At 42.2% G+C, this 12,694-nt stretch overlaps 1 pseudogene; it reads left to right on the top strand.

Annotated features, from left to right (window-relative positions):
• Nucleotides 1-1,139: 1,139 nt before the first annotated feature.
• Nucleotides 1,140-4,891, top strand: LOC123741835 (myosin-7-like; annotated as a pseudogene).
• Nucleotides 4,892-12,694: the final 7,803 nt, after the last annotated feature.

Raw genomic sequence — 12,694 nt, 5'->3', positions numbered from 1 at the left:
ATAAGTGCAGCATTTATTCCTATTCAAAATATTTACTCATCAGATTGTGCTACCTTCCCTTCTTCTTGCAATAATTGCTCAAAGAGTCTGTGACTGTGGTTGCGGGAACTTTGCCCCAAAAGGTCTGTGCATGGCCCGGGTTGGCAAGCACAGTGAGCATGATTGGCTTATGAAGAGTTCATGCCTGGTGTTCTAAGCAGATAACACTGAGGCAAGTGTTAATTTAAAGTTATTGCTCCCTTAGCTCTGCTATCATTGGACGAGTGAGAGTCAAGATTGTATTTCCTATGTAGCATTTCAGAGAGGAATGGGAATGTTCCAAATCACATTGCTATAAATAATGTAGAGTCATAATAACAAGATCATAGCAACACTTTAACGCAAGTGTATGTGTTGGATCAGCTAGGTGATTCAATCAGTCAATGTGACCTTTTCAAAACAAATAGTTGGATGAGTGATAATGAGGATTTACACCAGCACTGTCACATGCACATTCAGCTGTGAACGCGGCCATCCCTGCCGTTCCCCTTGGGTTGAGACAGATGGAGATATAGAAAGGTGGATGGGCCAAAATGAGACTTATATTAAACCCTAGATAACAAAGAAGATGAAAAGAGCAATACTGACAGTGACAGATGAAGTGTTGGGGATGGTAATGAGTGCTTGTATATATATGTGACTCACAGCATAGACATCTGCATTTCCCTGGATATTATCTCATACAATCACAATGGAGCTGTGGAATGCTGGCCAAGGGAGGTAGACAGACAACAATGCACTCCTCTGGGCAAGAGTGGCATGTCCCTCTGGAGTCAGGAGTAGTTTGTGTCTCAGTGGGTGATTGTGAGGTTTGTGCGTGTGTTTGTTTTGTGCGTAGGGGGGGTCATGGGTTACAGTGTCCTTGGCCTTTGAGGGCAGGGCCTACAGAGGTTATATATTTGATCTCCGCTATTGCAGGAATACAGTTCTGAAGCATCCATCCTTATCCACCTCTTAGCAGTGTTCAAGGTAAATTAACACTCCATACACTTTTATTGTGTGATTATTGTTACATACATCGGAATCTAATTGTATGATTTATTGCTATGCTTTTGACAAAGGATTAGTGATGTAATGAGACACGGGAATGTATGGTGGAAATGCCGAAGAAGTTTGTCCAGGCGTCCGTCACCAGCCACGAAGGCGACTCGGTCACTGTGCAGACCAGTGGCAGTCAGTGCCATTTAAGATGAGAGAGGACAATTTTTTGTCATGAGCATGGCCTTATTTCAATTACAGCATATTGGATGACTCATTTATATTTCATTCACCCAGCTCAATGTAACAGCGATGGGTTTAGGCTACTACATGATACTCAAATGTTCCTATACCCATCACGAGGTTGCTACAACCTAGCCTATGAATGAAAGTTTACAATGTAGAATGCACACAGGTTGAGAGACAAATTTGAGGTGTAATCATTAGTCCAACAGTTGCAAAGGAGAGTTTATTGGACAAATTCAGGTAGGTTTATCCCCGTTTAAGAAACGTTTTTCAACAGAATTGGAAAATGAATCACACGTAAACAGAGTTCACTCTCATAGCAGCCACGTTGTATTCCTTCTCGTCCCTTGTAGACTTCAGTGCACAACACAACAGTTGTATGTGACGAGGCGAAAAAACCTTTCCAAGCCAAACCACCACACACAGCCTACATCGTTGTCACCATATTAGTTAAAGTAACATCATAGTCAGCATAGCTAATAGAACTAACCTGTTAGTAAACCTGCTACAATCATGCAGTAAAGTTAGTGTACAGTCAGTAAATAGTTACACCGGCGGGCCCTGGTGGCAATACATTTCTAATACCAAAAGCTTACCTTGACTTGGAAGAGTTCCAGTGTTGTTTTGGAAGGTCATAGCCAGCTAGCTAACATAGCATCCCTCTGTTTGAGCAGGATGTTTCAGTACGCTAAACTAGGTCGCTGCATTTGCTAGCTAAGTAAGTAAAAGTGAGAAAAAAAAGACTCTTGCTTCTTCTTCATTTTGGAAGAAATGAATTTGTTCAAAACTGTTCAACTATTTTCTCTCTTTGAGTCTACTACTCACCACATTTTATACACTGCAGTGCTATCTAGCTGTAGCTTATGCTTTCAGTGATCCTTTCATTGGGTGGACAACATGTCATTTCATGCTGCAAGAGCTCTGATCGGAGGACGTCCTCTAGCCTGAAGTTGTCATAATTACTGTGTAAGTCAATGGAAGGGGGTGAGAACCATGAGCCTCCTAGGTTTTGTATTGAAGTCAATGTACCCAGAGGACGGAAGCTAGCTGTCCTCCGGCTACACCATGGTGCTACCCTACAGAGTGCTGTTGAGGCTACTGTAGACCTTCTTTTAAAAATAGTGTGTTTTAATCAGTTATTTGGTGACATGATTATATTTAGTATAGTTTTATCTAGAAAGTATAACGTTTTGAATGTTTTACAATTTAAATTTGTATGAAATTCACTGAGGATGGTCCTCCCATTCCTCCTCTGAGAGCCTCCACTGGTGCAGACCAAGAATGGGAAGGTCAGTGCTTTACTTCAAGTGACCAAGTTGAACATGAGCCAAGTTGAACTCATGCATACAGTACAAGGTTGATCAGAACAAGGTGTTAAAGTGATGAAGAGGTTAATAACTGTCTACACCATCTAATTTCTCACAGACTGTTTCAAAGGCTCTCAGAGTACACAAAAGAATCCTCGCAAGTTTGCCGAGATCACTGTGTTTCCAGTGGAGAATCAGGTGCTGGAAAGACGGTGAACACCAAGAGATTCATCCAGTTTGCAAGCATTGCAGCTAGTGGTGGGAAGAAAGATACAGCCGTCCAAAACAAGGTGTTCAATCTGTTACAGGTTTTGCCTGCATATTTTGACGATTGAGTGGTTCTGTAGCCAAGTATCTAATTATCAAGGCACAAGGTGAGACCCAAATGCAGACACAGGAGGCAGATGGTTGGAGTCTTACAATGTTTATTAATCCAAAGGGGTAAGCAAGAGAATGGTCGTGTACAGGCAAAAAGGTCAAAACCAGATCAGAGTCCAGGAGGTACAGAGTGGCAGACAGGCTCGTGGTCAAGGCAGGCAGAATGGTCAGGCAGGCGGGTACAAAGTCCAGAAACAGGCAAGGGTCAAAACCAGGAGGACTAGAAAAAGGCGAATGAAAAGGCAGGAGAACGGGAAAAACGCTGGTTGACTTGGAAACATACAAGATGAACTGGCACAGAGCGACAGGAAACACAGGGATAAATACACTGGGGAAAATAAGTGACACCTGGAGGGGGTGGAGACAATCACAAGGACAGGTGAAACACATCAGGGCGTGACGCTAATATGTGTTTCTGTAACATTCTAAGGAAACTAAGGACCAAATCATCCAGGCTAACCCAGCTCTGGAGGTTTATGGTAATGCCAAGACCATCAGAAATAACAACTCCTCAAGATTTGAGTTTCTGATAGATATGATTTATTTAATACAGCATTAATCACCTGAAAATAAACTAACAAACATTTTATGTTTTAGGTACATTTATCAGGATTAATTTTGACACTTTAGGAAAACTGGCTTCTGCTAAATTGAGACATGTCCAAAGAAAGTGGCTAAAAGAAATGTAATTTTCTACTGTTCTAAATCTCCTTCTTTCCAGACCTTCTGGAAAGTCTTGACACGTTTGAGCTGAAGGCTGAGAGAGACTACCACATCTTCTATCAGATCTTGTCAAACAAGAAACCTGAATTACTGGGTCACTACCACAATTAGATAACAGTGGTGCATTGACTACATTCATTTGGGTTGTGTAATAATGATGTAATAGCATGTCTACATTTGTCTTTCTATGTCTCTCTTCCCGCTCTCATGGGAATACGGAAACGCTGCTGGTGACAGCTAATCCATATGACTACACCTTCATCTCCCAGGGGGAGACAAGTGTTGTCTATTGATGACGCTGATGTTGGGAACAGATGTGTTACTTTACCATCACTCTGGCCCCTGAATTTAGGTATTACAGTCGTAAATTCTTTGGTTTGGGAAAACAAAGTGTTGTCTTGTTGAATTTCAAGCCAGCTTGTCATGTTGTCAATCCAAAAGATGGATTTATGTTGCATATGTCAAATAAACATTGTAGCCTACCTTGTTCTTGGTTTGAAATAATAATATCCACGATAGCAGAGCATCATTGCATCATGAAATATCGGTGTTGTTTTTTTCAGGACCAATTCTTACTTCTAAATTGATGTGCTTTTCTCATCCTCCACAGAGTGCTTTTGATTTGCTGGGCTTTACCGTGGAGAAGAAAAACTCAGTGTATAAGCTGACTGGTGCCATCATGCACTATGGCAATATGAGGTTCAAGCAGAAACAGTGCGAGGAGCAGGCAGAGGCTGATGGAACGGAATATGAGAGCAGGCTAAAAGCCAAAAGCATAGCATTGGATAGTTCTGTGAATCCATAGGTAGAGCATTACAACTCACTGATTTTCTTTCCCAGGTGCTGACAAAGTGTCATATCTTATGGGCCTGAACTCTGCTGACCTCATAAAGGGTCTCTGTCACCCAAAGGTAAAAGTAGGGAACGAGTGGGTCAAAGGGCAAACTGTCCAAGAGGTGAGTGATGGGATATTTCACACAGGGGAGAGCAACAAGTTGATGATGTGAGATCCTATATAGAGATTAGATAGCATTTTTCCATTCTAACAAACCACTAACTAGCAATTTTTGTTTGCTTATTGTCCTCTGCAGCTTGAAGGGTCCCTTGAGCAAGAGAATAAGGTGCGAATGGATCTTGAAAGAGCCAAGAGGAAATGGAGGGAGACTTGAAGTTGTCCCAGGAGAGCGTAATGGACCTGGAGAATGACAAACAGCAGCTAGAGGAGTGCCTCAAGAAGTAAGATTTAAGCCATAACAAAATATTACTATATTACTACTGCAAACAAATGCATAAACATTAATAAGCAATTTGTCTTATCGATCTACAAATGAAGGATTCCACTGATTACACAAGAAGGACTTTGAAATCGGTAATCTGATCTGTAGGATTAACAATGAACAGGCCATAATAATCCACCGTCAAAATAGGTTGAAGGAGCTTCAGGTAATGAAGTACAATGTCCTTTTTAACTCTTCAACCATACATACGGAAGAGGCTCTTGAAAAAGTACTGCTCGAGCCAAGGTGGAGAAGCAAAGAGCAGATTTAGCCAGAGAGCTGGAGGAGATTAGTGAGAGGCTGGAAGTAGATAGAGATCCAGAAACTTTGCAAAGACCTTGAAGAGGCCACTCTGCAGCACTAGGCTACAACTGCCACAGGAAGAAACAAGCTGACAGTGTGGCCAACCTAGGGGAGCAGGTAAACAACCTGCAGAGAGTGAAGCAGAAACTGGAGAAGGTAAAAAGTAACAAAGCTTTTTCCATTTGGTCACTGTTTACCTCTTGAATTTACCTCCTGAAGATTAAATTGGAGAAGTTGAGCAGAACTCTAGAAGACCAAGCCAATTAATACAGGACCAAGTATGAGGAAACCCAAAGATTCCTCAATGACATTACAACTCAGAAAACCTTCAATCTGGTAACGACAGGTAGAATAACTGCTGTCTCTGGATATTGCAATAGAAAAGCTGAATGAGGTTGTTGTGGAAATTCTTACACAGGGACACTCGAAGTCAATCTTAATATACATTTTTGTTTATTGTCAGCACGCTGGAGAGGTTCCAACCAACTCAATGCGCCGTAGTACACATGTATAATGGCTGTCTTTGGAGAGAGTGAACCAAGGTGCAGCGTGGTTAGTGCTCATCATGAATTTATTGAAGATAGAACACTATAAACACAAAAAACAAGAAACCGACAGCCAAAACAGTTCTGTCAGGTGCAAAACACTAAACAGAAAATATCTACCCACAAAACCCAAAGGAAAAACATGCTGCCTAAGTATGACTCCCAATCAGCAACAACGATGTACAGCTGTTCCTGATTGGGAGCCATACCCGGCCGAAACAAAGCAATCCCCAACATAGAAATACAGACATAGAATGCCCACCCAAATCACACCCTGACCAAACCTAAATAGAGACATAAAAAGGCTCTCTCAGGTCAGGGCGTGACAACATGTCAATCAGGAGCTCTCCTTGGGCAGTCCCAGCAGTTGTCTTATATACACGACTATACACAGACAAGTTATGTTTGCATGATTCAGCATAATTAATTAATCATTACCGTTTTGTTTAATTCAAGTGACCGAAAAATATTGGTTCATAACATGTGACAGACCAATACCTCACAAGGCTTCTTCTCTCTAAGCTGAGACCTTGAAACTGAGATATCTTTCGTCCTCAAAACAAGGTCTGGGCGTACTGCCAAATTGCAGTTACTGATAGTGAGGATTGGTTCAGTCAGCCACTTGCATGAACATGAAAATTGGTTTATAGAATAGCACATGAATGGAACCCAGAAATGAGTTATAAGAAAAGCACAAACATTAAAATTCCCATTACAAGGTGACAAGCTAAGGTTTATTCCTCAACCTGTTACTTTTTAGATGAATTTGGTAGACAGTTGGAAGAAAATGAATATCTTGTCTCAGCTAACCAGAGGAAATAATTTGTACAGTCAACAGCTTGAAGATCTAAAGAGACAGCTGGAGGAGGAAGTCAAGGTAATTTAGACAATACATTTTCTTTATTTGTGAATGAAGATACCCTCATCATAATATGAATGCCCTCTGTCCTTGCTCATCTCAGGCAAAGAATGCACTAGCCCACGCATGCAGTCTGTTCACCATGACTGTGACCTGCTTAGAGAGCAGTATGAGGAGGAAAAGATTCTCAGAATTCAGCTTGAGTTAAATCAGGTCAAGGCTGACATTGATCGCAAGCTGGCTGAGAAGGATGAGGAGATGGAGCAGTCCAAGAGGAACCTGCAGAGGGCCATTGATACCCTGCAGAGTTCTCTTGAGGCAGAGTGCCGGAGCAGTACTGAGGCCCTCAGGCTGAAAAAGAACATTTAGTGATACCTCAATGAGATGGAGATCCAGCTCAGTCAAGCCAACAGGCAGGCAGCTGACGGCCAGAAATAGCTGAAGAGCATTCATGCTCATCTGAAGGTCAATTAAAAACAGATTGCCATGCTGTGCCTAGTAGATACTGCTACAATGGTGCTATCTAAAATACTACAGTTTACTATAGAATACTACAATACTTACTAAAGAATTATGTAGCAAACTATAGAATATTATTGTTTGTTGTTGTTATTGTTTCCTGAAGGAGAAAGCCACACACTTATGTAAAAGACAATAAAACAAAAACACTTTAAGTAAATATTACAGTAATGTCCCCAAAAACACTACAGTAAATACTACAGTATATTACAGTCCAGAAAAACCCAACAGTACATTTTCACGCCTGCTCCCGCTCCCCCTCTCTGGCGCTCGAAGACGCCAGGCTCCCCAGCATTACTCACACCTGCCTTCCCCCGTCACGCACATCAGCAATTATTGGACTCACCTGGACTCAGTCACCTGTGTCATTACCTCTCCTATATCTGTCTGTTCCCAAGCTGTGTTCCCCGCTTCAGGATTAATTGTCGTATGTCGTTGTGTTACCCTGTTCCTGTCTTGGTCCATGTCTGTTCCTTATTAAATATTGACTCCCCGTACCTGCTTCTCTACTCCAGCATTGGTCTTTACAGTAAATACTACAGTATACCATACTACAGTTCACAAAACACTACAGTAAATACAACAGTATACTGTCCCCATAGGAGAACCCTGTATAAATGTATAAATGATTGGAGACAGGTGCAGGAATTCATAATAGGGGGGTTTAATACTCCACCTAAAATATACGACATGCCATGAAAAGGCACGGGGACGAAGCCCAAAACAAACACGTATACAAAAACACAGGAATGTAACCCAAACAAAAGAGCGAGGTAAAACCTGTAATAAATACACGGGACAAGACCCATAATACACTACAGAGGGCGAGACCCGTAATAACAAATGCACAACAATACACGGGACGAGACCCATAATAACAAGTGCACAATACACGCAGCACGAAAGCCAAAATAACAAAGCACAGGTACTCACAGACCAACGGACATGGGAACAATAACTGACAAGACAATTGCGAACAGAGGGCACATACTGTATATACAATTACTAATCAGGGGAATTGGAATCAGGTGTTCGTAATGAGACAATTCAGTGACTCCTAGAGGCTGGTGACGTAGACCTCCAAAAGGCAAAAAGGCCTCCTGCGGGGACAGGGGATGGAATAATTTTTTAAAACATTTAATAAAAATCTAGGACAAAACACACATCACAACAAGGGAGACACCACAACACTACATAAAGAGAGACCTAAGACATCAACATAGCAAAGCATCAACACATGATAACACAGCACGGTGACAACACAAGATGACAACAACATAGTAGCAACACAACATGACAGCAGCCCAACATGGTAGCAGCACAAAACATGGTACAAACATTATTGGGCACAGACAACAACACAAAGGGCAAGAAGATAGAGACAACATTACAACACGCGAAGCAGCCACAACTGTCAGTAAGAGTGTCCATGACTGAGTCTTTGAATGAAGAGATTGAGTGTTTGTTGCAGCTCGTTCCAGTCGCTAGCTGCAGCGAACTGAAAAGGAATGTGTGTGCTTTGGGGACCTTTAACAGAATGTGACTGGTAGAACGGGTGTCGTATGTGGAGGATGAGGGCTGCAGTAGGTACCTCAGATAGGGGGGAGTGAGGCCTAAGAGGGTTTTATAAATGAGCATCAACCAGTGGTTCTTGCGAGATGACCAGTTTACAGAGGAGTATAGAGTGTAGTGATGTGTCCTATAAGGAGCATTGGTGGCAAATCTGATGGCCGAATGGTAAAGAACATCTAGCCGGTCGAGAGCACCCTTACCTGCCGATCTATAAATGATGTCTCCGTAATCTAGCATAGGTAAAATGGTCATCTGAATCAGGGTTAGTTTGGCAGCTGGGGTAAAAGAGGAGCGATTATGATAGAGGAAACCAAGTTTAGATTTAACCTTAGCCTGCAGCTTTGATATGTGCTAAGAGAAGGACAGTGTACCATCTAGCCATACTCCCAAGTACTTGTATGAGGTGACTACCTCAAGCTCTAAACCCTCAGAAGTAGTAATCACACCTGTGGGGAGAGGGGCATTCTTCTTACCAAATCACATGACCTTTGTTTTAATGGTTAATGGTTAAGGTTAAGGGCAGAGAAAGCTTGTTGGACACTAAAAAAAACTTTGTTGTAGAGCGTTTAACACAAAATCCAGGGAGGGGCCAGCTGAGTATAAGACTGTATAATCTACTTAAAAATGGATGAGAGAGCTTCCTTCTGCCTGAGCTATGATGTTGATGTAAATTGAGAAGAGCATGGGGCCTAGGATCGAGCCTTGGGGTACTCCCTTGGTGACAGGCAGTGGCTGAGAAGCAGATGTTCTGACTTTATACCAGAGGTGTGGACTCGAGTCACATGACTTGGACTCGAGTCAGACTTGAGTCACAAATATGATGACTTGCAACTCGACTTTGACTTTAACACCAATGACTCGTGACTTGACTTGGACTTGAGCCTTATGACTTGACCTGACTTGATACCCTCCCCAAGCCCAAATATTAAAAATGATGCTATTAAATAGAGTGTGCAGCACATCAACTCTTCATTTAACGGATTACAGTTTGAATCGGACAGCAGCCAATGAAATTGTGCCAGCTGAGAAAAAGTTGTGCGTGCCAGTGCAGAGGAACGTTGCCGGGTGAATTCAGATGGAGCCCTTGGAAAGATGATACCCAAAATTATTATTTTCGGATATAAAGATGACGCCTTATCAACAAAAAACAGGTTGCAACTTGCAAAACATGCAGGAAGAAAATTACAGACAGAGGCGCAACAATTTCCAACTTTGTTCGACATTTGAAGCTGCACGAAGAACGGTAAGTAGTGGCTAATATAGAGGACAGCTATATATTTTATTACTTTACTGGTGTATCATGTAAGCTAACATAACATTAAGTCAATGAGCCTCCACACAGTCAGTCAGTGCGAGAATGTGATCATTGCACCCAAGATTGAGCTACAACTGGCTAGGCAGTTGGTAGCCTTAATCCTGCCTGATGTTATTGCTGTTCCTAAAACCATTGACATACGTTAGCCTACTGTAACCACACAGAGAGAGTGTGTGTGTGTGTGTGTGTGTGTGTGTGTGTGTGTGTGTAAGGCTGGGCGATTGTGTACCAGCCTACATCGCCGATTGCGCCCCATAGCGATCCTCGATAGTCTATCACTATTGGGGGGGGGGGGTCTTTCTCATGGCTACCCATGTATTTCCATGGAAATATAATGTTTATTTGGAAAGTAATAAATATATAGATATTTTTAAAAGCATTTATGATTTGCGTAAATGTAACATACTATTACTCTTGTTAAAAATATGAAATGGTATTACATTTGGTGAAGGCACATTATGACTTGTTTAGGACTCGAAATTTGACTTGATACTTGACAGTCTTGACTTGGGACTTGACTCTGACTTGCCTGTCTTGACTTGGGACTTGACGTGGGACTTGAGTGCTAAGACTTGAGACTTACTTGTAACTTGTAAAACAATGACTTGGTCCCACCTCTGCTTTATACTGTCAGCGTGTGTAAAAGAGGCGAAGTCAGGTGCAGGAGAGTAGCGTGATGTAAACAGGCGCACTTTATTAAAGTTCCAAGACGAGAGCACAACATAAATCAAATGTGCTCAAAAACATAGAACATAACAAATGTAAAGCGCGTAAAAAGACACCACAGCAACATGAAACAATTACATACAAAACATGATGGGAACCAGAGGGTTAAATACAAGTAGCTTAATTGGGGAAATGAAAACCAGGTGTGTATGGAAACAAGACAAGACAAATGGATATGTGAAAAATGGAGCGGCAATGGCTAGAAAGCCAGTGACGTCGGTCGCCGAACGAACAAGGAGAGGAGCCGACTTCGGAGGAAGTCGTGACATATACACTGCGCTCTTTGAGAGAGGTAGTTAGCAAACCAGGCCAAAGACCCCACAGAGACACCAATACTCCTTAGCCGGCCCACAAGAATGGAATGGTCTACCGTATCAAAAGCTTTGATCAAGTCAACAAAAATAGCAGCACAACATTACTTAGAATCAAGGGCAATGGTGACATCATTGAGGACCTTTAAGGTTGCAGTGACATATCCATAACCTGAGTGGAAACCAGACTGCATACCAGAGAGAATACTATATATAGACATCAAGAAAGCCAGTCAGTTGATTATTGACAAGTTTTTCCAACACTTTTGATAAACAGGAGAAAATAGAAATTGGCCTATAACAGTTAGGATCAGCTTGATCCCCCCCCCCCCCCCTTTAAATAAAGGATGCACCATGGCTGCCTTCCAAGCAATGGGAACCTCCCCAGAGAGGAGAGACAGATTTAAAAGGTCAGAGATAGGCAATGATAGGGGCAGCAACCTTAAAGAAGAAAGGGTCTAAACCATCTGACCCAGATGTTTTTTTGGGGTCAAGTTTAAGGAACTCCTTTAGCACCTCAGATTCAGTGATTGCCTGCCTTTGTAGCGGGGCAGAGGAAAAAGAGGGAGGAGCATCAGGGCTGGTCGCATTAGAAGGGGTGGGAGATGAGGAAATGTTGGACGGGCAATGAGGAATGGCTGGGTCAAATAGGAATCCTGACTTAATGAAGTGGTGATTAAACAGCTCAGCCATGTGCTCCTTGTCAGTAACAACTACATCATCAACATTAAGGAACATGGGCAGCTGTGAGGAGGAGGGTTTATTCTCCTGGTCTTTAACCGATTTCCAGAACTTCTTGGGGTTAGACCCACAGAGAGAGAACTGCTCCTTAAAGTAACTAACTTTGGCCTTCCGGATAGTCTGAGTGCACTTATTTCTCATTTGCCTGAACTAGAGCTAGTCAGCCTGGGTATGCGTGTGCCGAGCCTTTCGCCAAATGGAATTCTTGAGGCGGAGTAACTCTGCAAGATCACGGTTGAACCAGGGGCTGAACCAGTTTCTAATTCAAATTTTCTTTATGGGGCGTGTTTGTGAACAATACCACGAAAATATAAAAAAAATAAGGTCCAAGCATCTTCGACAGAGCTGATTCTATACAAATTTACAGAGGCCAGGTCATGAATGAAGGCTTGCTCATTAATGTTTTTTAGCAAGCGCCTATGACAAATCAGGACAGGTCGTTTCACTGAGCAGCCATTACGAACACAGGCTGTAAAACAGTGGTCATTACAGAAAACACCAGACTGATACCTATCAGGATTATTTGTGAGGATAACATCAAGGAGAGTAGCCTTTTCTCGGTGTTTGGAGTCATACCTTGTGGGATTGGTAATAATCTGAGAAAGATTTAGGGTGTCCCATTGCTTTAGGACTTGGTGAGGTGGTTTAAATATGTCCTAGTTTAGGTCACCTAGCAGGACAAATTCAGACTTAGTGTAAGGGGCCAGGAGAGAGCTTAAGGCGGGTAGGGTACAGGCCGGTTATAACCAGAAAGGTTAACAGTGTTCAAAATACTCTTCCTTAACCACTTCTCAGTAATGACCAACACATCTGGATTAGAGCTTCAGAAACCCCAGGCTTTTACGAGAGTAGAAA

Source organism: Salmo salar, chromosome 03, assembly GCF_965601325.2.
Source record: "Salmo salar chromosome 03, fSalSal1, whole genome shotgun sequence".
Taxonomy (NCBI): domain Eukaryota; kingdom Metazoa; phylum Chordata; class Actinopteri; order Salmoniformes; family Salmonidae; genus Salmo; species Salmo salar.
Note: the sequence above shows the minus strand (reverse complement) of the source record. Positions and strands in the feature narration are given on the sequence as shown.